We start from the raw sequence: 25,550 nt of genomic DNA on the forward strand, positions 1-25,550 counted from the left end.
CAGTACGACGTTTGGCATTAATCTCATTTATCCTCATAACCAGTCCTACGTGGTGCTTATACTGCAATTATACTTATTTGTTAGGTGAAGCACAGAGATTAAGCAACTTGACACTGAAGCTGATAAACAGTAGAGCTGCTTAACACCAAAGCAGTTGCTGTTAGCCATGATACCTCATTTCAACAGTTACTTAGAATGAAAATCCATATAGTAGCTAAAATGCACAGTGTTAATGGTTTCTAGGAGACTTTTCAGACCTTTTATTGTCTCCTCTCACACTGACCTCTTGCAGTTTTGCTTAGGACACTTGCTGCCATCTCAGGGCGCTGGCTGTAGTGCCTCTTTCAGATGCTTAAATCCCTTACATCTTTCAAATCATTGCTCAAATTGGACCTCACTGAGTCTATTCTGAATTTTTCTTTTTTTTTTTTTTGAGACAGAATCTTGCTCTGTCACCCAGGCTGGGGTGCAGTGGCACAATCCTGGCTCACTGCAACCTCCACTTCCCGGGCTCAAGCGATTCTCCTGCCCCCAGCCTCCTGAGTAGCTGGGACTATGGGCATGCCCCACCACACCCAGCTAATTTTGTATTTTTAGTAGAGACAGTGTTTCGCCATGTTGGCCAGTCTGATCTTGAACTCCTGATTTTAAGTGATCCACCTGCCTCAGCCTCCCAAAGTGCTGGGATTACAGGTGTGAGCCACTGCGCCTGGCCAATTCTGAACCTTTCTGTTAGATACTTCAACCTTCTGCCACTTGTCTCCCACCCTCCCAATCCCTTTTACTTGTTTATTTTTTAGAAAACCAAAGCACACACCATTTTCTAATATATACATGAATTACTTAAAGTTTAATGATTGTTACCTTGTTTGTCTCTGCAGAGTATAAGCCCCACAAGGGCAGGAATCTTTGTCAGTGCTGTTATCTGATTTATCCCAAATGCCTGGGACAGTATCTTACACATAGTAGGTTCCCAATAAATGTGTGTATTAGGCTATGAGCTGGGATGTTTTTGACTCTCTTCCCATAATATCTGACTTATTTTTTTTTCTTGGAAGATGTAGCGTTGAGTGATACTTGGGTGATTTAGAGACCAGATGAAAGAATAGAAACATTGATATGCAATTCTCTAACAGGACTCAGTAAATAGTAAGAAGTAATTTTCTACATTAATCCATTCTACTATCTTGTGCCTGTGTTATATTGATTTTAATGGTTCACATTATCAGGGCTTTTTTAGATTGCTTCTTAGAGATTGAAGAGGCTTGAGAGAATTTTGAGATAATTTGGTCCAAAATTTGAAATTTGGGAGCTTTGGAGGGTTGTGGAGCGAATATATTTCACATGGGTTTTAATAATCGTTTGGAATTTCAATGCCCTTACGTAAAATTTCTTGCATAGGCCAGGCACGGTGTCTCATGCCTGTAATCCCAGCACTTTGGGAGGCTGATGAGGGTGGATTACTCGAGATCAGGAGTTTGGGACAAGCCTGGCTGACACGGTGAAACCCCATCTTTACTAAAAATACAAAATTAGCCAGGCGTGGTGGCGCACTCCTGTAATCCCAGCTACTTGGGAGGCTGAGGCAGGACCATTACTTGGACCTGGGAGGCAAAGGTTGCAGTCAGCCAAGATTGTGCCATTTCACTCCAGCCTGGACAAGAAAAGCAAAGTTCCATCTCAAAAAAAAAAGACAAACAACAAAAAAAAAAACAACCAAAAAAACCAAAATTGCTCAAAGCAGTATTTTGTCTTAATTTATAGTGACCCACTCATTTCAGTGCCTGACCCCTGAATATAGTTAACTAGACCACCTCTGATACAGCCTCTTTATGTTACGGAAGAGAAAACAGGCTCAAGTGGTAAAGCAACTTATCTATAATGAAATGACTAGCTACTGCCTTTTTTGCTGTAAGGGGAAAAATATCCAATATGTAGAGGCATTTACTTGTCAATTAGAGCAAAGATTAATTCAAAGATGTCATGTCTGCTTTTTAAATCACCTTTTTATCGGATTCCTTACTTAACACTCATAAAATGGCTCATTGTTTGTGGTCATTTAGGCCCCAATAGGGTATGTTCTCTTTCAGGATCATAAATTACTCTTACAGCGTTTGAGATGTACTGAAGGTTCTAAGGCTTCTGTTAAACTTGGTGGAGGGAATAGCAAATGAATAATTTGTCATTTATTCTTGTGGCAATTCATTTGTATTGGGAACCCAACTCAAAGTCAAAATACTTTATTTATTGGCTTGTCATGGTTGTTTCTTGAAAAGCAGTAGTAATTGCATTTGATGTAAGTATGAGATATGGAATAACATGAAGGAGTAATATTATTTTATATTTCTAGGAATAACATAATCTTGGGAGAAGGCCAGGAAATTTTTGTTGCCTAGTCAAACAAATGTTAGATTACATCGTGGTATAATTTATATTTTTAAACAAAACTCCCATTGCCAAATTTTCTTCTAATTAATTTAAAAATGTAGAAACAGCATTCCTCAAATGATATCCTCTGCCACTGGATTCAGTAATATAACATATACTTTTTGTTGATTTTATTTTTTAGTTCTGAGATAATTTACATATAAGTTATATAACCACATGGTTCACCATTATATTAGCACTAATTTTTATGTTAATCTCATGGACTGAGGTGGTAAATGTTTTTCATGTTCAGTAGATCTTAGACACTATAAAGAAAATTTATACAATAAAGTGCTGCCCATATAATTTCAACTATTTCTTTGTGTATAGAATATATTAATTAAGTGTTCTGCGTTTATGGAAAAACATGGGGAAAATAGGAAGTTTCAAATGAATAATCAGGGCAAATCTTGAATTGTTCGTGCAGTTGACTTTAATCATTTTTGTTGAAAGTGAAGAACAATTAATTGACAGTTTCCTCAATTGTATTAATTTTATTCTGAGAATGAGTCAAGTTTTTTTTTTTTTGGTTTTATTTTACTGTTTTAGACATGTCACATTTATTTTGCTTTTCCTGTTATTTTATTTATTTATTTATTTATTATTATTATACTTTAAGTTTTAGGGTACATGTGCACAATGTGCAGGTTAGTTACATATGTATACATGTGCCATGCTGGTGCGCTGCACCCACTAACTCGTCATCTAGCATTAGGTATATCTCCCAATGCTATCCCTTCCCCCTCCCCCCAACCCACAACAGTCCCCAGAGTGTGATGTTCCCCTTCCTGTGTGGCATTATTCACAATAGCAAAGACTTGGAACCAACCCAAATGTCCAACAGTGATAGGCTGGATTAAGAAAATGTGGCACATATACACCATGGAATACTATGCAGCCATGAAAAATGTTGAGTTCATGTCCTTTGTAGGGACATGGATGAAATTGGAAGTCATCATTCTCAGTAAACTATCACAAGAACAAAAAACCAAACACCGCATATTCTCACTCATAGGTGGGAATTGAACAATGAGTCAAGTTTTTAATAAATTGTTGAAAAAATCCTGAAGGATAACTATAGTACCATAAATAGAAAGTCTTATTAATAAACTAAAATACTTTTGTTTATCAAAAATCACCTTATAATTGTGAATGTATATGCTGACTGTACATTACTATAATTATAATACATCCCTGCATAATCAGAGAACTTCTGGATTCAATAAAAATAAATATCACATAGTAAAGATTTGTCCTGCACCAACACTTGAGTTATATGACATGGGGACATCTCAAATATCAGGACAGCTTCTAAGAAGAATCTTTTGGTCCTTTAATAAACAATTTAGATATGACAACCAAACCAAATCCTATATTAAACCCTACAGGAAAATGCTTTATTGAGGCTGCCTTGTATATTGACGTTCTCATTAAAAATTATTCACAAATGTCAAATGTTTCATTATATGAAAGCCCCCTTTAACATTTAAGTAGGATGTATTTAACTACAAAATACTTGTCTGTCCTTTTGTGGCATTAGTCATATACTATAAGTAAGTGAAAAGAGTTTTAATAATGTATTACCTACCCTAAAATAATAGATATTTGCATGTACATCTATAAACACATGTGACAACTGGGTGCTCCAGGGGACAAATGCTCAGATGCACTTAGGGTACAAAAAGTTGTTGGGAGGTAGCAATTATGAGTGATAAAAGAGGAAAGAATCCAGATAGAAAGGGGTGACAGGCCTCAAGCCACAGTGCAGATCTGATAGGCTCTCAGCCACCTTTCTGGAAAGCTCTGGAGTGGAGACTGCCCATCAGAGGAGTTCTTGTTTGGGTGTAAATGGCCAGGTCCCAATCTTCCTGCCCTCCCTTGACCACGCCATGCTTAGTCATTGGCTAGGGGCAAACCCAGAGAGCATGGCCTCAGCAGATCTTGCAAGTATTATTTGTTGGGAGTTGTCAATTAACTGCACTCCTTAAAGATGAACAGTAAGTTGTTGAAATAAACATTGAGTGACATATGGCAACTGGCACATGTTAATGGCTGCTCCAATATATAATATGTGTTTACATACATATGTTATGAATAAATATATGTATGTACACAATATGCCATGTATGTTTAAAGTAAAGAATGTTTATATTATTGGCCAAGGTATCTCAGACTCAATAGAACTTTAAATGTTTGCAGGTTTTTATCAGTGGTTTGAGAATTCCATGTCAAGGTAGTTTCAAAGGATTGGACAATTGCAACTATCAAGCTAGAGCTGTATGTGAATTTCAGACTATTTGGTGGCTCTTTCTCTAAGTCTGAGTATTACTGCCTCTGTAAGATGACCAATTAAATACTACACCAGTGTATATTATTTTTTGAATGGAAAAACATATTATACTGGGAGGGCTTAATGAATTGTGCTACATAATATAAAGAAACTAATCATAATCCAGCCTTAGGAGATATTGATCTCTCAATTCCCAATAGCTGACTAATAACTGTTTGATAAAGGAAGCATCACAACTTCCATTTACAATTATTCTCAGTATTTTATTTCCATTCTCAAAACTTCGTTTAATGACGCAGACTTAATAAATGCCATGTACTCTGTCAGGACATTTTCACCTATTGTTTTTTCCTGCATATTCTTCCCTCAGGTATTGGCAATACAAGTTTCCCTGCTTTATTGTAATCCCTGTTCAAATGTCACCTTCTCAAAGAAGTCTGTCTCCATCTGATCTGAAATAAAGGCTTCAGAACTATCCTCTTCCCTTTCTTTCCCTAAAATAATAGTTGTTCGTATGTGGCAATATATTATACAGCTGTAAGTTTGTGTATCCTGATAATATTGGATACCTTAAGTACAGGGATTTTTGTCTATTTTCTATGTGGCTGTACCCCCAGAACCTACAACAGTGCATGGCATATGTAGTAGGCACTCAGAAAATATCAATTCAGTGAATTAATGAATGGATGGGTGATGAATGAAGAAACAAATGAATATGTTGAGAAGTCTTTGCCCGCTACTCATGTTTCAAAAATATAATTGTGTCTGTATAAAAACAAGAGTTTACCCTGATCCAGGCTTATGGTACATTCCCATTCCAAGAGAAACTGTATCATCATCTGAGGAAAAGTAAGTTTTCTCTGGTAGTATACTTTGTATATCAAGATATGTTAACAAGAAAGGATGTTTCTCTAGCCTTGGCATGTGATTTTATTAAAGCAGTAATCTGTTTTAATCAGTCATTTTTCAAGTAATGATTAATTTTTATAGAAGTCTACCTCTTGAGCAGTTGAGAATCTTTCAAACAGCATAATCCTCAGCAAGGTCAATGAGACTTTCACATGGTCTTATATCAGATTGTATAATAAAATACTGGTGTATATTTAAGTATAAACAGAACAATTCCATTTATGTCTACTATAAAGTGAAAAAGGAAAGAAGGTTATGGCCTTTGCAGCTGACCTGGAGTCCTGTGCTTTATGGTCAGTCTGGTAACTATGAAGCATCACTAAGTCTAAAATGAGTATTGTTTTCAACTTGCCACTTTTCTATTTCTTCTGCATCTGCAGCAGCAATTTTGGAGATATTCTTTTCTCCATGTCATCATATCATGGTTCACTTGGCCTACTTCTTCATTTACTATTGAAAGACAGAAGCATAGATCTTTCAATAAATCACTAGTATTTTCTCTAAACAATCAATAGTTACTGACAGACTGTTTGCCTGGCTGAAATTTTGACTTCGAGGAGGCTGTGGAATATCCTTTGGCCAGAAGTAAAAATCTAAGCCCCTAAGTAGTAAAATATTGACCATGTATAAACATGTGCTTTGTTTTCACTAAACAGGGATTAAAATATGTTAAGTTTTGCATTACTTGGTTAAGACATTCAGTATCTACTTATTTTATTCTTTACGTTGAAGTAAAATTTAAGAATAATGATATTACTGAAAATAAACCTAATCATTAGAAGTTTGTGTTTTGTGCATAATACAATAAAACAAATATAGTTGTTTCACTACAGTCATTATCTCAGTTCAGAATGAAATAATTATGAGCTGGTAAGGTGATAATTAAATGAATTTTTCAGGGTAGGTTTCTGTTCATGTTTTTTGTTTTAATTGTTCAATATGAATGGAAATAAAATTTTCCCTGAAGATACTATTTTAAGAAGAATAAAAAGTTCTCCTGCAATAATCACATTCATACTTACGTAGTCTGACAAATATCAGATATATTTGATCTGAACTTTGAAATATGGGTGAGTGTTAAATACCATTAAAGAGTAGCTAAGGACAATTATGGTCTGACAAAACTAACCATTCACATTAAAAAAAATCTAAGTAAAACTTTGAAATAAATTTTCACTCCTTAAATGTCCTCCATTAAATAAAATAAGTCAGTTTCAGTCTTTTAATTATGTTTTACTGTTTCATTATGTGATATAGATAACATGTATATGGTACATTTACTGAGTGGTTGATTTTTAAAGGGCAGTGTTAATGTCTTCTCTAAGTTTTGTGAAGCAGAGTGATCCAAAATATATTTTAAGGTTAGAGTTTCACTCACTTCACCACCTTTTACAAGGAATTCTAATTAATGACACTGCTGGATGATACATTTGTTTTGCTAAACATAACAGATAGCAAAAGGAATTTTGAAAGTAGGTGATGCATGATATTAAATAAAAAGGAGCGTTGTACAAGTTGAGAACTCTGCCCAGTGCATATTTGTGTGTTTGAGTTAAAACTTAGCCTCTATATTAAAGGAAAACCTGAAGCTCATGTTACAGAATGAGCACATAGAAAGTAGGAAGTTATTAACATGCAGCATTATTAAAAATATTTTAAATACTGATAAATTAGATTTATTTTAAAGATATGTTTAGGAAAAATAAGCATTTTTATTAGTTACTGAAAAGCAACTGAAAGGAAATACTTAAATGTTTTAGAAGGAATAACCTGGTATGATAGTCTAAATGCTATATTTTAATAAAAGTGGTTATATATTGTATGCAGTTATGTTTATGAATGCTTTATAAAATTTGTTTTATAACATTTTATTAGTATTTACATTTTCTAAAGTTTACTAAAAGTATGATATTCCAACATAAATTAATCATGTAACCAAAGTCTTATTCTATATTTAAATGAAAAGCTATTACCAATAAGAAGGATTTTAGCTCTACTACATAAATAACCTTGGACTTAATTACAAGTTATATTTGAATGTAAAAATGTATGTTTTTTCTGAAAATAATGTACACGTTATACCACAACCTCTTCTTATTTTGAATTTGAGGTTAAACAGATAGAATCGGAAAGAAAGCTGCCATCAGACATGGTTTTTCCTTTGTTTAGATGGGAAACAAATTACTTTTACTTGCATGAACTTACGGAGTGTTTATTGAGCATTTGCTCTGTGTACAAATCATTGACAAGTAGAGTGGGAGACATCAAAGAAACCAAAACATGGTTACTATCTTTAAGCAACTCAACATATTAATATGCAAGAGTACACAAATAACTCAGGAGCAAAGTATTTTGAAGAGCTCAGAGAACACTTCCCGTCTGATGGAAAGTCAGAAAGAAAGAGGGCACATTGATATAAGCCAATTTCAAGTATTGATGGGATTTTAAATATATGAAGAGCAGTTAAGAAGACTCATAGTTTACAAAGCTAAAATTCTTTGCCAGTCTCCATGTTTCAAGACTGAACCTTTTTTGCTGAAAGACTGAGAAATGATCAAGTTGTGATTAAACATGATGAAAATATGCTGTCTGTGTTAAGGTTAGATTTTACTTTTTAGGCTATGATAGTTTGATCTGTAAAGTAGAATACCAATTAAACATATTATAATCTGATATTTCCAAACAACAAGGATATTTTTCATGCTGTGACAATCATAAGAAAATAATAAAGAGGAAAGCAAAATCTTTCAACAGGTAGTTATCAAATCCATCAGGTTAAAGGAAGCCATTTCTTAATCAGAGATAGAATGTAGGTAATGATTTGTGCTAATTATCATATGAAAATCAAACAAGAGTTAAGCAACAGAATTCAAATTGAGTACCTGCATTATTGTTCTGATTTTGTATGATTATCGAGAGTACATTATCAGGGCAATTAGAAATTATCATTGTCAAAACATATTTTGGCATAAAATTCAAGCAACATTATACTTTTTTCTGAAGCTAATGGTGGGTTACAGTTATTGCAGTTCATGATTTTCTGCAGAGAGGAATGAAGACAGTAAGGCAGAGAGTGAGAGAGAGAGGGAGGAAAAGATAACAGAGGGAGCAAGAAAGGAAAGAAGGAAGAAAAAATATCTAGACTGTTTTAACTCTCCAGGTTACTTGGCTAATTTTATGGTCCTCCCTCCTACTTTCACTTCTTTCAGTTCCACCTTAGCCCTGAGCTGTTCTTTCTCTTTAGTACTGGCTGTGGCATAAAACCCTTGCAAACATGAAATCAGTTGGAAGAAATTCTGAATTTCAGCTGCCTCCAATTAAATCTCATGGACTTTCTTTCCCTCCAATTTGTATAATTGTTTGATCTTGACCAATCCCTTCTTTCTCTTTTATAATTTCCAAAGGTTTTTGCATTGTGTTTTTGGTTTGTTCGTTGTTTTAATGTTTGGGGTTAGTATTGATATCATTTTTCTTGAAGCTCTATACTTCATTCTCCCAGTTTTTAAGAATTGTTTGTCATTTCTTCCAGTCAGCTGTGACACTGTACTGATCTTGAAAGATTAAGAAGACAGATATCATTGTTTCTCAGTGTAGAAATGGTGACCAATAGAAAACAGACCGTGTAAATAAAAATACCACTGATTATACATTATCCAGCCTCTTCTACTTTTTTTTTTTTTTTACTTAAAAGTTACCTTATTGTTTTATTTTCCAGAAAGGAAAGATAAAAAAATAACTATTTTACAATTTGGTATGAGTCTTGGTGTCAACAACTTTGGAATTCAGTAAAACAATTTGAGGTTAAAGTAGAAAGCATGATTACTAAAGAGCACCTTGAATCTGTTGCTGAACACCCTCATATTGGTGACTAAGTTTCATCTTTTCCCTGACCGTGAACATGAATTTAATGAATGAAACACGATAGAAAAATTAAATAAATGATAGTTATTAGCTATTATGAAAAATGTATTCCAAATGGCAAGCTCAAGGATGTGATATCACTTAACACAATTCAGCCCCATCATTTTGACTCATAGACATTAAAAGAGTAAACGAAAGACTAGATAAACTCACAGATATTAAATACTAAAGACTTTAGTGAGCCATTAAAATGATTGGAGCCATTTTCTCAAAGCTTCTTGCGTTTCCAACTTCTTTCCCACTCTGAGAAATGTACCAGGAGTATTTCAACTTTTTAGAGCAGGAAAATATTTCTGAAGATCTTTGCTATTCTATTTACAAATATGGCCAGCTTTCTCAATAAAACAGTATTAAATAGCCTAGTATGTATCTGAAACTGATATTCCTTTTGCAAATATTTAGCTGCTTAGTTTTTATGCAGAGTTTGGCAATCCCAGAAAGAAAAGTAGACCGAACTCCTCTAATGGATCAAGTAGAGGAGAGATGCAAAATTTTCTTTTTCAACATCAGAACTTTATTTAGAAATGGAGAACAGTCTAACGTAATTGTAGTTGGTCAAATCCATTTTGGATACTGAAAACATAAAGTGAATAAAATAAAACTAGTAACTTGCATTCTGAGATAATTTTATTGCTTTTTCAAGAAAAATATATTCTTAAAAGTGATGAATAACACTAACAACTATACATTAAATACCCCTATTTTCTATTGTAGTTCTCATCCAAATTTAATATATTCTAAAAATTATTTGAAATTTAACTGACTAGTTCTTTTTCTTAAAGAAGAATAAGGCCAGTGATGTGCTTATATGAGAAACACGTTTATGAATTAATGATTGAGATAATAACCCTAATTTATTTCTTTGAATATTCTAGACTTTGGGCTCTCCAAAGTATAATGTCGCTATTATTAGACACAAAAAGAACAAAATTAAAAACTGTATCCTTAAAGGACAGTTAAAATTTGCCAGGCAGTATATGAGCAAATAATCTCATGACTGTTCAGTCAGCTTACTGTTTCTCAGATGGACATATTGTCTGTTTCACACAAACACTCCCACCCAGTCACACAAATGACTATTGATAGAATACAGACTTTAATAATAGAATTTGTTTCTAAGCAGCAAATAACTTCCCTTTGGCCTTCAAAGTCATGCTTATAATTATTTTTTGTTTGTAATCTTCTACATCTCAAATCTTATGAGATTGTCTAATTTATTCCTTGCATAGTAATTTTGTGTGTCCTAATGCAAATTTCCTTTTTTAAAATTAGAAATATTAATTTGAATAGAAACCACAGTATTATATAAAACAAACAAGCCAAAATTGGGATCACGTGTTTTTCCACTGCTTTGTTCAAACCATCATTTTATTGCATTCCAGAAAGAACAATCTAGATAAAAATTTGACAATATATGTTGAAAAATATTAAGTAAATTTCTATCTTTATTTTTCTACCACCTCTTTTCCTTTCATTCTCCTCATTTCTATGGGCCTTTATTTTTAGTACATGTTATCTAGCCAGTTATAAAAGTGTTTGGGTAAACACCTTTGTGTTTGGTTTCACATTAAGTCAGCAGTGTATGTTTGTTATACTCCCCAGTAGACTACTTAAAAAGGATCACAAAAATGGATTCACTAGTCTATACAATGATCAAATAAAAATCTCTTATAAGTTAAACCAAAAAACCAAAAGCTCATTCAAACCAAATTACAGAGTTCTTTATACTTAGTCTGTGGGGTGAATTCCCTTAGATATTTTATTTTGTGTTTTATTCTCCCCCACAGAGAGTTATTTGAGGAGAGACAGTTATCTAAAATGTACTTCTAACTCAAATCTCTTTGGACTAAACTAAATGGTATAGACGTGTGTGTGTGTGTGTGTGTTTATAGAAATATTTACAATTTAGACATTCTGAGCAAAAAGACACCTATCAACTTATCCAAGAGTTCTTAATGTAGATTATTTTCTAATATCATCATCAGGCATATTTAAGTGGAATAAATTATCTTTCACATTGAGTCTACCATGGGAATTTTTAATGATGCTCTCTGCTGGCTTCAGTAAATACGTATGACTTCATATCTCCTGGGACAACTTCATTTTTACATTTTCATTCAGTTGTGTCAGAGTTTTGTGTGCTTTGAGACCAAGAAAATTTCATTTTGGAAGTTGTCATTATGGGGATATCATAGCACTTTGATGAGATTTTCTTATTCAGGTATAAAATAGTAGTTGGAAATAAACATACAAATAAGTATGATATTTTTATTTATGTTTAAAATAGCAACAGTGGTATCACTTGTGGGGTTTTTTTTGGTAGTTTATGGTTAGCAAGTTTAACTGTTTAAACCTGTTTTATTTTAAATTTAAACGTATTTCATTTTAATTTTAAACATGTTTCTAAGATATAGCTTTCTTGACTGATAAAGAATGAACCATTGGATATAGTTCATAATATCTATGTATTAGGATGTCACAGCAGACCAAAAAAGATAGTACATACTGTCACATTCAGGATCATAGATATTCTAAAACTGTTGCATAAAGATGAGCCCTTTTGTGTTACCTTGCAAAGTTGCTATAGTTACAGAATGTGGCTTTATGGCAATTTCACTTTGCTTAGTAATATTAGATACTGAAACGAAAGTCTCATTTTATATTATTCTTAAGTCTCTTATTTGAAAATAACTTCATTTGTAAGATATTCTGCATTATTTTCACAATCTTTCTTTTTCTTCCACAAGTTATTTGCAAAGAACAAACATTTGAGCATATGTTTTGCTTCCAGACACTGAGCATAGGACAGAATTTTCGCTCCCTCCCCCTTCAATTGCTATTTTTGCGTTTATAGAAAAAAAAGTTTGTATTATATTTTTTTAAAAAAAACAGTATGTTCTCAGCTGGTAAACTCCATTTAACAATACTGTTAAAACCTATGGGTTTCTATGTTACTGCAACTTAGTTTAAAGCAGAGTTGTATGTACCTGTGAGCAGTGAGTTTCAAACTATCATAGAGTTTCAAGATTCCATAGAGTTTCAAGTGTAGATATTACTACACTTTCATGGAAAGATAATGTGCTCTCGGAAAACATGGTTCATATTTATCTCCTACGAAGCTACAATGCTGGATACTGGGGCCGCAAAACATGAATACATGATCTCTAGTAAGATATTTAGTCTAATTTCCACTCTTCATATAGATCTTCAAAACTAAATAATTTATTTTTTAGTAGAAGTTGATGTTGGAGTTGCTTTGCTCACAAACAAACATTTTGAATCACAGAAATGCATTATTTGAAAGCTCATTTCTCAAGTTCATTTTAAGTATTCATTTAGGTACTGTTAATATGTGTAGGCATAAGAAAATTTGAATTGCTAAAAAACTAAATTGACAAGATAAGTAGAATACAATTAATACAGCTTTGATTGATACATTGTTGAGAAAATAACATTTACCAAACAATATGTCCATTTATATCTAATGATAAGATAGGAGTCTCAGTGATTTTTCTTAGTGTTTTTCCTGTAAATTTTTAAAAAGTCTTTTTGACTTCTAATTTCTTGTCTGCTGCAGAAACTAGTTCAAAAGGTAAGCTGCTTTCGTCAAAAGTTTTGAAGTAACATTTTTTTGTGCTTTATATTTACCTTCTTAACTTTTTATCGAAGCATACTAAGAATACAGAGAAATGAATTTTCACAAACTCAATGCACACATGTGTTTAGCAAGAAGCAGAATATTTCTAACTCCCAGAAGCATGCCATCCTGGTGCTCTCTTCCTGGCTGTTACACACTGCACCCCTGAAAGTAATCAACATTCTGACTTTAACTAAGTAGATTAGTTTGCCTGATTCTTTATTTTGTAAAAATGGAATCATCACAGTATGTAGGCTTCTGTGTTGGGAGACTTGAATATTATGTTTCTAAATTGTCATTGTCATTGCCATTGTGGTATAGTATTCTATTGTTTACCTAAATCACAATTTATTTATTCTGCTACTAACAGTGAGTAATCATACTTGTAAATACAAAATATGTTTACATGTTTTTACACATAATATACTTTATGTAAATCCTATAGTGTCCCAAGAAACAAGTTTTGGAGGCAAAATGTATCCTTGAATTAACAATTTCTACACTTGATTCTGTGTAGTATTAGTGTTGCTGAGCAATTCAAATTTTACATTATTTTAATGTTATCCAGTAACATTCACCGATATTTTCCAGTGTTTGAATATTTGCTGTAGGGTACAGTTGTGTACAAATACTTAAAATGCAAAAAAAAAAAAAAAGATGTAAATGTTGAATGTTGTGAACTACTTTGAAATGAAATCTGAAAATGATTAAAAACTTCAATTAACAAAAGCAATGTGAATTTCAATAGCAAAACCAAACTCTGGATAAACCTAGAAACTATTATGTTCAAAGAGAAAATTAGCTTATATGGATCAGTATATACACCTTAATGCCTAACATGAAGACCATTTCGGATTTACTCTTAATTATTCAACTAATGTCAATGCAAAAATGAAAAGAAAATTGCAAATAGAATATTCGTCACAAAACAAAGGTCAAGACTTTCAGAGAGAGCAGTTAGTTTATCTGCTTCAAAATTTCATTTTAAGAATAATAGCATTTAAATATTAAATAGCTGTGGTGTTATATTACAATTTAAAAAATAATTTTATGGACATTTATTTTGTGTTAACATTCGCTACTATGACAGTTGTCTATTACCAAATATGTATGTCAGGTAAGCATATTTTGATGTTATAAAAATATATATGTTTTCTTTTCACAATATGTTTTAATAATAAAAACTGTATATCTTTTTTATAGAAAAGCCTCTGACACTTTTGTATGTATAAGTCTGTTACAGTAAAATGATACACAATTTATGATTATGGTCACTCATTGTTATCTTAAAACAAAATATTATTAAAGGTACATAATAATTTATGGTTGAAGGAATTTCTAAGAAATGCTATGAATTTCAATTTCTTGTTTCCAGATCCCCAAAATTATTATTTCTCAGGAATTGAGAACACTACTGATGGTGACAATAAAAATACTGTGGGCACCTGTGGGTTTGTCTTTAACTTGGCGCTCAATTTTTATCTGAGATCAGGTGCTTATAAAACTTTTTATGGTTTGCTGGTTCTGTCTGGGTAACATGGGGAGAAAACTGCACTGAAGCCTGATAAACATGGTTTAAACTCTAGCTCAGCCGTATACCAGCTATGTCACCTGGGCTGTTACACAAATTCTTTGAAACTTATTTTCTTTAAATAAAATACGGAAAGCAATATTTTAAACGAGAGATAATGCATGGAAAATACCTGACAAATAGTAGGAATTTCATAAATGAAGTTATTATATACTTTTTGAATTTAACCAGAGGAAAAGTTGGAAAAACAAATGTAACAATGGTTTTAAATGTGGTTTGTCCATGTGTGATGTTAGTGATAAAATACCACCACATTTTATTTAAAGTATATGTGTAACTGAAAATCTACTTAAATGTTAGGAGGTTGATTTTGAAATGTTAGGCAATGTAACCTAATTCAGTCTTTAGAAATTCATAAATTCTACTTTAACTTTTTAAGTCATTTTTCATGAAAACAGTGTTTTGTTTTGACAATATATCCTTTTAGTGGTTGTTTTATTGAAAAGTAGTTATTTGCAAAGAACAAAAATTTTAGCATATGTTTTGCTTCCAGACACTGAACATAGGACGGAATTTTCGCTCCCTCCCCCTTCAATTGCTATTTTTGCCTTTATAGAAAAAAAAGTTTGTATTATATTTTTTTAAAAAAACAGTATGTTCTCAGCTGGCAAACTCCATTAACTCCTGGGACAGGAGTAGTAAATTCAGGAATTTACTACAGCATTTGAATAATAATTTTATATTAAAAGGCATTACCCTCTAATGTAAATTTCATGTATTCTTAATTATATACAATTTCAGAGACATTATTATTTGGTTAACATTTAAATCTTTTGATAAGCACATAGACTTAAACCTCCTCACTCAAATCAGGGTCCAGCCCCTGATTCCACTCTTCCAGCCTTGTTTGATCTTGTCTAGACCTCACTTTCCATAATTCAGAAGTCCTTGTGGGTAGGAAAGAAAACCCTGTATGTCCTTTCTTATAGAATTAGTCATTAGTAATTTTTGCAAGTGTCATTTTTATCAACAGCATGACAACAAAGCCTCTTAATGTTTAATTAGTTATACTGCATAGTAAAAGTAGAAATTGTCAACCAAAATCATGTAGTAAATCACAGAAAATTTATAGCTGAATAACATTGACCATGCCAGAAACAGGATTCAATGCTATTTTTCATTTCTTTAGGAAAGCTGGAACAAGGGAGAAATGTGTATATATTGCAACAAAGTACATTAGCATCAAATACCCTTTGCTTTCTAAGGACAGAAGGGGAATAGATTGCTAAAGAAAACAGGAAGATGAAGCTTACAGGAAATATTTAAGATGAGATCACATATCAGTCTGATATTTTAATGTATTATGCTTTTAAGCAGAGAGGAGGACTCTTACATTGCACATCTTTTAGGAAAATATCTTCTGTTTGCTTTGTCTCAGAGAAGTTTGGGTAAGTTCATCTGAATAAAGTTTTAAAGTTGATTTAATAAATTCATATGGTTGATAATGTGATGCTACTTAATAATCTATAATTAGCTGCCAAATCTGGTCTACATCTCTTGACTTCTCTGTGTCCTGACACCGTTGAGACACCTCGACTCTGCTCATGTCTTCTCTAGTCATAATTGTTCCCCAGGGCTTATTACAAGCATTGCTTAAAGCTTGTTACCTGAGGCAGGGAACCTTTGGATGATTCCATTTGGTACAGCCCCATACTGATGTTTGTTGTTAATTATCCTCTTGCTTTAGTGATTTGCAGCATTATTTTCAGTGTATTTCTATAGACCTGGGTTCCATAATTGGTGTTCACAGTCAAACTCCATTTATTTATGTCTAGGAAGGAAATTCTGTTATTCTGAAAGCAAGACAAAACACAAAATGCCTGATTCTTCTGTTAACCTCGTGCAAATTGTTGGCCATTTGGAGTAAACATTCATTTAGAATATGAAGAACCTCAGAAACCATAATGACAATTAAATGATGTCATGTCTTTTAAAAATGACTGATTTACTCCTAAAACAAAGATGAGTGAGTATCATAGGCATTGTTCTATCTGTGGGAGACACAGTGGTTAATAGAGCTTATATTCTAATGCTTATAAATTGTGAAGATTGACATGTAATATGTGATCACATATGACTATTCTACAAAATACCTTTATTTTCTGAGGTTTAATTAACTTGACAAGCAAGAAATGAAATATTGTCTTGGCCTTTCAGAATACATATACTCCTTATTTCAGTTGGTTAGAAAAGAAATCAAAAGAGATAACCTGATACTGGGTGAGTGCAGCTACATTTCTTGGGTGCCAACATATAAAGTTTTAAATACTTTTACAAAGCATTCTAATTCTGATCTTTTTTTCTCTTGTGGATAACTTCACAGGGAAAAAACCCAGCTTCTTTGCTTATTGCATATGATGTATCTCCAAAGCAAATGTTTCTGCAGTTCCCATATCTGACTGCAGAAATGCAGCAGAGAACCATTTGTCTGTGTCATTGTCCTGCACATCCCTGGAATTCATTTCTACTGCTAGTATAGAGTATTGGGAAAAGAGGCATCTTTAATTCAGTGTTGAAAAATGTATACTTATTTCTTCCATAGCTCAGTTTGTGTGGAGTACTGGGTGGCAGGACTCGGAGCCTGCCGCAAATACGTCTCAACCGTGGGCATGCCTCAGCACCTCCTTTTAATGCTACTTTCTGTAGCATTACGACCATAACACAACATGACAAGATTCTTTTCCTATAGCCAGTACTTGGATCCGCAGTTACCTATAGGCATATTCAGGCACTTCAGAATAGCAAGAAAAACAGAGGTGGAAAGAGATAATTCTAATTATTTATTCATCTGTTCACAGACTAGACCACAGGCGAAACTGAGAAAGAGGAACTTGGCAAATAAGTACCACCTGCTGCCCCCACCACCCCGACTCCTATCCTCCCCTATTCTTTTCCTTTAGATCTTAATGTGCTACCTATTACATCATCATATCTGCTCACAGATTATTAAATGAAGGGATTTGACTTTTTAACACATACATTTAAAGCATGATGGAAGAAAAATTAAAACATTTATTTGGGAGAAAATTTTATTTATTCATAACTCCTGAAATTATACTCTCTTGACTAATTTCTAGCAATATGCACTAATTTAAGAGAGAAAAAATAATTGGAAATAACTGCAAATAAGCAATCTATATGAGTATATATAGATTGCTTGATTTTTAAGAAAGTGGCTCCTGTAGGGCCTGGCAAGTCAGAAATGTGTTGGGCAAATGGCAGGCTGGAGATTCAGGTAAGGGTTAGTTGCAGTCTTTACTCAGAAAGCTGGAAACTCGGGCAGAATTTCTGTATTGCAGTCTAGAAGCAGAATCCCTCCTTTCTGAGAAACCTGTCTTTGATCTCAAGGTTTTCAACTGATTGGATAAGATACAGCCACACTATGTAGGGTCATCTGCTCTACTTAAAGTCAACTGATTTGAATGCCAGTTACATCTACAGGGTACCTTTACAACATCTAGACCAGTGTTTGACCAAACAACTGGTCATCATAGCCAAGTTGGCACATAAAACAAAAATTACCCATCATGGTGCTCTAAAAAACAAAAAACAAATCTTCACTACTCCCACCTTTTGTTAAAATGTTGTATTAATAGTACTGTTAAAGTGCTTGTTTGTACATGAGAATCTTTGGGGAAGCAAAAACCTACCTGGTAGAGAATCCCTGGGGAAGGAAAAACTCTACCAGGCAGAGGTGATTCTGAAGAGTTTTATTTTTAAATTATAAGCTTTTTCCCCAAATACATCTGATGAAAGGTTCTGTGGAACAATCTCGTCAGCCATGCTATTTATTGTATTCTGTGGTTAGCATAAGGGAAACATACAAAGGAATGAGCAATTTCTTCTTCATCATCCTTAATTGAATCCTTATAGCTCAGTCACTTTTAAAGAGGTGGTAGTCTTTCTGATGTCCAGGGTTCTAGAATTACAGAGTTTATAAAAAGCCAGTACAGGATGCCCACATGGGTTTCTGGTTTCTTTTGAGGAAAAAACAAAAACAAAATAGAAACTGGAGGCGACTTCAGATGTTGTAGAGCTGTAGGGTGTAGGTGGAGGAGGAGGGCCTTCTGGTGTCAGGCTCAGCAATTGATCAAAAGAACTGCCTGACAAAATACCAAAGCCAGTAAACCTTCCAAAACTTCTAAAGCTACTTCACAGGGCCTTCTACTCACAGGGAAAATTTAAAATGGCACTCAGCCTCAGGAGGGTTCCTGCAGGGTCCTGGAACTGAAGAAAACTGTGAAGCAAGTAAAAGTGGGCTCTGGTAATGTAGAATTTAGTATGCATTAGTTTTTCCTCTTTTAAATTCTTATTTTCAGTAACTTTATAATTCTCCTCGTTTTCAGGCACTTATTGAACTGTTTTGCCCAGATTTCTTTAAAAGCAGTATGTGTTCCTTCTCACAGCCACTTGCCTCCTACCTTAAAAAGCAGAATCCAGAGGAGCAAGCAGGCAAACCCCGAAAACAGAACTTGCAGTCCCTTTGGAATCTAACATTAGAGGTGGATGAGTGGCAGCTGGTTGGATGTGAAATCTTGGAAGTAAAATATGTTGATCACAATCAGTTAACATTTATGGAATGCCTATATGGCTCCATCTCAGAAGAGTTGATGCCAAGGAAAAGAATTCTCTAACGTTTTTGTTTTTTTGTACTCTTCCCACAGAGCATGGCTTTGCTAAGCTCCTCTGGCTCCTTGCTAACCCTGCAACAAGTTACACTCATGGTTTTCTGAGTAGAATATTATTGTGAAGCAGTTCACCAGTATGTATTAACTAACTCTTCACATGCATATTACCATTCAAATACTATTAATGTAGTATAGTCAAGTGATTATATTGCTTGTTTTCAGGAAACCTTCAGATTCAGCAGGAGGCAAAATATGAATTTGGAAAACAACAAAAGACCAATTAAAGTATATAACTTCGTGTTCAATTGTAAATGACTAAAGCATAAAGAACTCAAAGAAAGAAGGAATCACTTTAGTGCAGTGATTCAGAAAAGATGTGATTGGACTTGATCTGGGAGTGGAAAAAGTTCAGTGTTTGAGCAGGCAGAGAAAAAGTCTCAGCTGCTAAAGTAGAATTTTCTAGTCCCTGCAACTAATCTCCTTACCATCTTTTCTACCTTAGAATTAACTAGCCTGTGAAGCACTGAGACTAGAACGGAAAAGTAGTTTGTGATGTTCACTATCTTTGTTTAACTTTTTAAGAATAATCAATAGAAAAAATAAACTGCAAACTGTGTAGATATGTATGTGTGTATGTGTGTATATATATATGTGTGTGTGTGTGTATATGTGTGTGTCTATGTGTGTGTTGGGGATGTGTGTGTATTGAGTGGGAGATTACATCAAGCACATCATTAACATTGAACTAGGACACCATCCTTTAGATGAGTTACTAAAGTTTTAACAGGAAGAAAGAGACAGTAAAACATTAAAATGAAGTTTAAATAGTTCAATAAAAATTAAGTGTAACAATTACCAATGTGGATATGTGGAGGAAGAAAATAAGAAGTAACTTAACTCTGTTAAAAATATTATAAGATTTTAACAGAAGCAAACAGAGTTCCTTTGGCCAATAAAAGAATCACATTATTTTTTGTTTTAAATTTGTCTCCCATATGTACCCCCTAAGTCATTCATAATACCAATATTTTGGGGTAGATGGGAATAATTATCTTCTTACAAGAACATAAAGAAGTAATGTGTCTCTTCTACCATGTTACTGCTTAAAAATAAAGAGCCGAACGGTAGGCAAATGTGGAGATTGTTGGCAATTTTGGAATGTATATTAGTTACTGTGATAAACTGGCATATTTGATCTCATTAGAATTACAGATTCTTACTATAATGAGATGTGAAAAGAAGATGTTGAAAGAATGGAGAACTCATGAGCAAATACTGATATTGTATTATGCATTATAATATACATGTAATCCAAAGAGAACCAAATAGGTGAATGTCCTTATTTTACATCAGGCCCTGGGCTTGACTCACCTTTGTTTTCCTAGTGTGTAGTACAGTGGGAAATATATAGTAAATATTAAAAAAGAATTTGTTGGACTTAATTACATTTTAGTTGTAAATAATTGTGTTTTTAAATATTTCAATAGTCCCCAGCATCAGACCACAGTATTTTTTGTGACTTCCTGAGTGGAATTTTTCATTATGATAATGGTGTCACAGAGTTTTGGAGATGTTCTAAGAAACCAAACAAAAAAGAATCCCTTGCCATATTTTCAGTTAGGTAGAAAACAAAAAATCTTAGTTTCTCCTCTAGGATGGGTTTTACATTCATCAAGAGGAAGATGTACTTCTGTGTTTCAACAGTTTGAATTTTGAGATCTTTACTTGGGATCATGCCTGCCTGTCTTAATAGTTACAATCCAGGAGGGGCTGGAAAAAGAGTAGTTAGCCTTGCTAGGTATATTCCACTCCTGCACCCAGCATGACAGAATCCCTGTCAGGAGTGAGGCTTATGTCAGTCAGTCTAATAAACAACATGGAATTACAGGGTCTCTTCCGCTTTCAAGGCTGTCTGCTTAGAACTTGAGTCCTCTGGTTGTAGTATCTATTGCTGCATTCTGTAGGGTGAGGGAATGTACTGTCTTTTTAAATTTGGGCTGACAGTGCAATGTGCTATAAGCCTGAGATGAGATCAGAATTGATTGAGCTAGAAAATTAACTGGGGTGTTATTTGCTTCTGCCACCCATTAGCTTAGTTTGACCATCTGCCAACACAAAATCATAATTCCTGGGGCTTTTATGCCTGGATATCAAGCTGTTGGTTCTGTTGGTCTCTGCTTACCTCTAAGAAAATCCCATGGGGAGAATGTAATTGGGAAAAGAAATAAAATCTCAATTGAGGAGCTTAGCTTTTAAGGCCTAATGTAATTGGTTAGGCATGAGGTAGAAATCTTATCTTGTTTCCCAAGAGCAAGCTTGAAAACCATAAAAAGAAAAGCATTGGAGAAAAACGGCTGGATTTTAGGATAAATATTTGAATATATAGTAATAAGAATAGTAATAATAATAATAATTGCTAAAATATATTGAGTAACTAATATATGTTACTCATCTTTCATCTTTAGATGGATTGTCTCATGGTTGGAGAGTGTACATTAGTAGAATCTTAGTATCTCCATATTTGGTATACTAGGTTTTATTTGTTTTTATTTATATTTAAGATATACAACATGGTGTTTTGATATACTTACATGCAATGAAGAAGTTATACGGTCAACATCTTAGTTTTGATTCAAATTGTAATATAGTGATGTCAAAAAAATGTACCCCTCTTAAGAAAATTAAGTTGTAAATATGTTCTCTCAAAACAACAAAAGAAACAAACTGAAAGTTTGTCCTGGGGGAGAGTCTGATACTACTAGAGAATTTTCTCTTTAAAACAAAGTAGAACAAAACAAAAACAACTCCTGGGAGCAGAATGCTCTAGTATAAAATATTTTATATTCACTAACATATAACACCACTTTTGTGTATGGACAACTGATGGGGCTTTTTTACATACTTTGTAATTGTGGTTCTACCAGTTTTAGCATCTAAATCTACCCATTTAATAATTTTATTATAGTAATGCTTATTCGTAAGATACATTTGACAGGAATTCCCATTTCTCAACATAGTATATAAAAATATGAAGGACTGTCAGCCTACTTAATGGACCAAAGAAAAGCAAAATGGTAGCAATGAATATTAATGGTAGGCCTGGGAGGGCCCCACAGGAAATGAAATGAGATTCAACTTTTTTCTGTTAATTGTGTTAAAGATTATTTTTCTTTGACTAAGAATTCTTCTGTTGGAAGTAAAAGTAAGACCATCTCTTGCTAGAAAAAAATGAAATAAAATGTTTTATTACTTTTATTACTACTATTTCATTTGGAGATGAAAATACACTTTTTAGGATAAAAGCATACCACATTTATCAAAAATTATTCTCAAAACGTGATGCTAACAGTAAAACGATTTCAAAGTTAATTTAGAAGAAAAGAATCCTGAAGTCTCCCCTTTCTCCTTGTGTGACCAATACCCCTATTGGTGCCTCAGGTTTTTCATCTATAAAAAACAGAGATGGAAAAATGCCCATTTTAAAACAGTGTGGTTGTCAGGATTAAATCTAAAGTGTTTCAAGTACCTGACAAAGAATTGATAGTATGATATATGTATGTGTTGATATTCAGTGTACACTATCTGAGATAACGGTGCTAGGGAAATAATAACTGGAATTAACTATTCCTTGTAAGAAAAGTTGGATAAGTGAAAATCCTAAATCAAGATGGCATCTGAACTAAGACAAGAGAGTCATTCTTTGCAAAACACTTCATGGCTCAATAGGAAACAGACTTTGTTGATGACTTTGGTTTGATTTATTTTTAACTAATTTAACAAATAATTTTTAAGCATGTGCAGTGTGCCAAAATACTACGTTGTGTCCTAGAAAACCATATGAGGCAAATTGGTTGCCCTTGGGCAGCATTATTATAAATTGAATTAAGGTATTTAAAAACATTTAGGTCACAAACCAATGGGGTGGGCTGGAGTTAAGACTTAGTAACATAATTAATAGCAATTTATTTCATTCACTGGTTTCTGAGCAACTCCTTCCCTGGAGGCACTTGCCAGGTCAGCATTGTTTTTTGCAGAGCATCATAAATCTCCAATGACCAGCTCTTGGCCATAAATACAGAAAATATACTTGTGAGGTTATTTTCAATGTACAATATGGAATTTCTGAAATAATAATGATCTAACAGGTGCAGTCTGGGTGTTTTGAAAAATTACTCAATCTTTTTCTGTTTATCAAGCAATTTGTATATTATGCCAAAAATATTCTAAAAAGTCAATTTTTTCAAGTTCTCTAAAGTGGAGCTCATGGTTAATTCAGAGCATAAACCACCCCGCCCAAAATGAAAAATAACTCAGAACCTAAGTACTCTGCTGCTCCAAAACTGCCAGAATTAACCAGACTGGAAATGAGCTCAATTATAATCAGCTTGGATGCTTAATCTTTTAAATTAATCCATAGAAATGCTATTATTATATTGATTCATTATAGAATGTTATAATCATGAAATTCTTTAGAAGTAACTATACAGTGCATTAGCAATTACCCCAAAGCACATGAATTCTATTCTGTAGCAGGAATTTTGGCTATCAAGATTTGTTTGTTTTGATATTACAGGGGTATTGCTTTTATTTAACAACCGTTTATATAGTGTTATTATATGCCAGTCACCATTCTTACTGCTTTATAAATGTTATCTCATTTGATCCTTATAACAGCCTCAAGGGCTAGATATTATGGTTACTTCATTATAAAGAAACTGAGGCACAGATAGGTTAATGTGCTCATGACCCAATAGCTACTGAATGGTGGAACTAGAATTCTAAGTCAGTAATTTGGTTCCAGTGTCTGTGATCTAACTTTTAGACATCATATGGGGGAGTGGGAAATTATATTTTCTTTTTTAGAGACAGGGTCTTGCTTTGCCACCTAGGTTGGAGTATAGGGGTACAATCATAGCTCACTGCAGCCTCTACTCCTGAACTCAAATGATCCTCCTGCTTCAATCTCAAGTTTTGATTGTTGACCGTGTAAATTCTTCACTACATGTAGCTAGGACTACAGGAATGCACCACCACACCCAGCTAATTAATTTTTATTTTATTTTTTATTCTTTTGTAGAGACAAGATCTTGTTTTGTTGCCCAGAGTGCTCTTAAACTTCTGGCCACAAGTGGTCCTCGCACCTTTGCCTCCCAAAGTGCTGGGATTACAAGAGTGAGCCACCGCATCAGGCCTGAGATTTTCAGGTGTAACACCAGTGAGAGTGATTATTTTATTTTATTTTATTTTTATTTTATTCTTATTTTCTTGAGCCCTGGCCTAAAGGAAAGACCTGACTATTTAGCATAAAATGGTAGCCCCACCAACCTCTACTATGTCTCCTATGCCCAAACATTACTCTGCTATTCTACTGCGAGTTTTCTACCACCTCCAAGGTATGCCTTAGACCCTAAATACCCAATATCACTACTCGCTCCCCATTCAACATCACCATCACCTAGCTCCTGCAAGTACTCCACACTCCTCAACCCTCAGCTCAACAACGTATATCTGCACTCCACCAGACTGATGGATGGGCCCTTGTGTAGGCATGGGTTATACTGTGTACAATCACCATTATTACACATTACATTTTAGTTCATCTTTTGGTCTCACATCTCTCTCTCCCACAAAATCGTAAGTTCCTTGAAGATAGTGGCTGTGAAATGACTCACATTATATATAAAGAAGAAATATGAAAAATATATAAAAGAGTAACTAATTTATGTCACATGCATACACACACAAAAAGGGGGAAAAGAATGGAGGGCGAAATATGTGAAAGAGTTAAAGGTAGTTGTCTCTGAGTAATAGGGTTTGTTATGAGAATTTTTTTTCTTACACTTTCTCTAAATATTTCAAATTCTCTACAGGGAAAATGAAGTAGTTTTATTACATTAAAATACATAAGCATACCCTAGATCTGTTAGAAATGAAAATGGAGTTCTTCACTGAACAAGAACATTATATACCAAGGGCTTTAAAATACTCTAAATTTTAATATGTGGAATGTAGTGAGTGTTTAATATATTTAGACCAATGGATGAATGAAGAAATTGAATGTGACATCTCTGCTTAAACTAAGTGAATTTTTCTAAACTTAGAAATCCTTCTATACCATTAATCCTGAAAATTTTGAAGCTCCTTAAT

The 25,550-nt window shown here is 33.6% G+C and overlaps 1 protein-coding gene across 30 annotated transcripts in view; it reads left to right on the plus strand.

The window, feature by feature from the left end:
- Window positions 1-25,550, plus strand: part of NRXN1 (neurexin 1) — a 1,116,221-nt gene that overhangs the window by 135,277 nt on the left and 955,394 nt on the right. Inside the window, exon 5 of one of the 30 annotated variants that reach the window (XM_063789118.1) lies at window positions 1-25,550. This exon is cut by the window's left edge and continues 25,049 nt beyond it; it is cut by the window's right edge and continues 21,459 nt beyond it. The exons of the other annotated variants lie outside the window; for them this stretch is intronic. The gene's annotated coding sequence lies outside the window, so the exon portion shown is untranslated. 30 annotated transcript variants of the gene reach the window in all.

This window comes from Pan troglodytes, chromosome 12 (assembly GCF_028858775.2).
Source record: "Pan troglodytes isolate AG18354 chromosome 12, NHGRI_mPanTro3-v2.0_pri, whole genome shotgun sequence".
NCBI lineage: Eukaryota > Metazoa > Chordata > Mammalia > Primates > Hominidae > Pan > Pan troglodytes.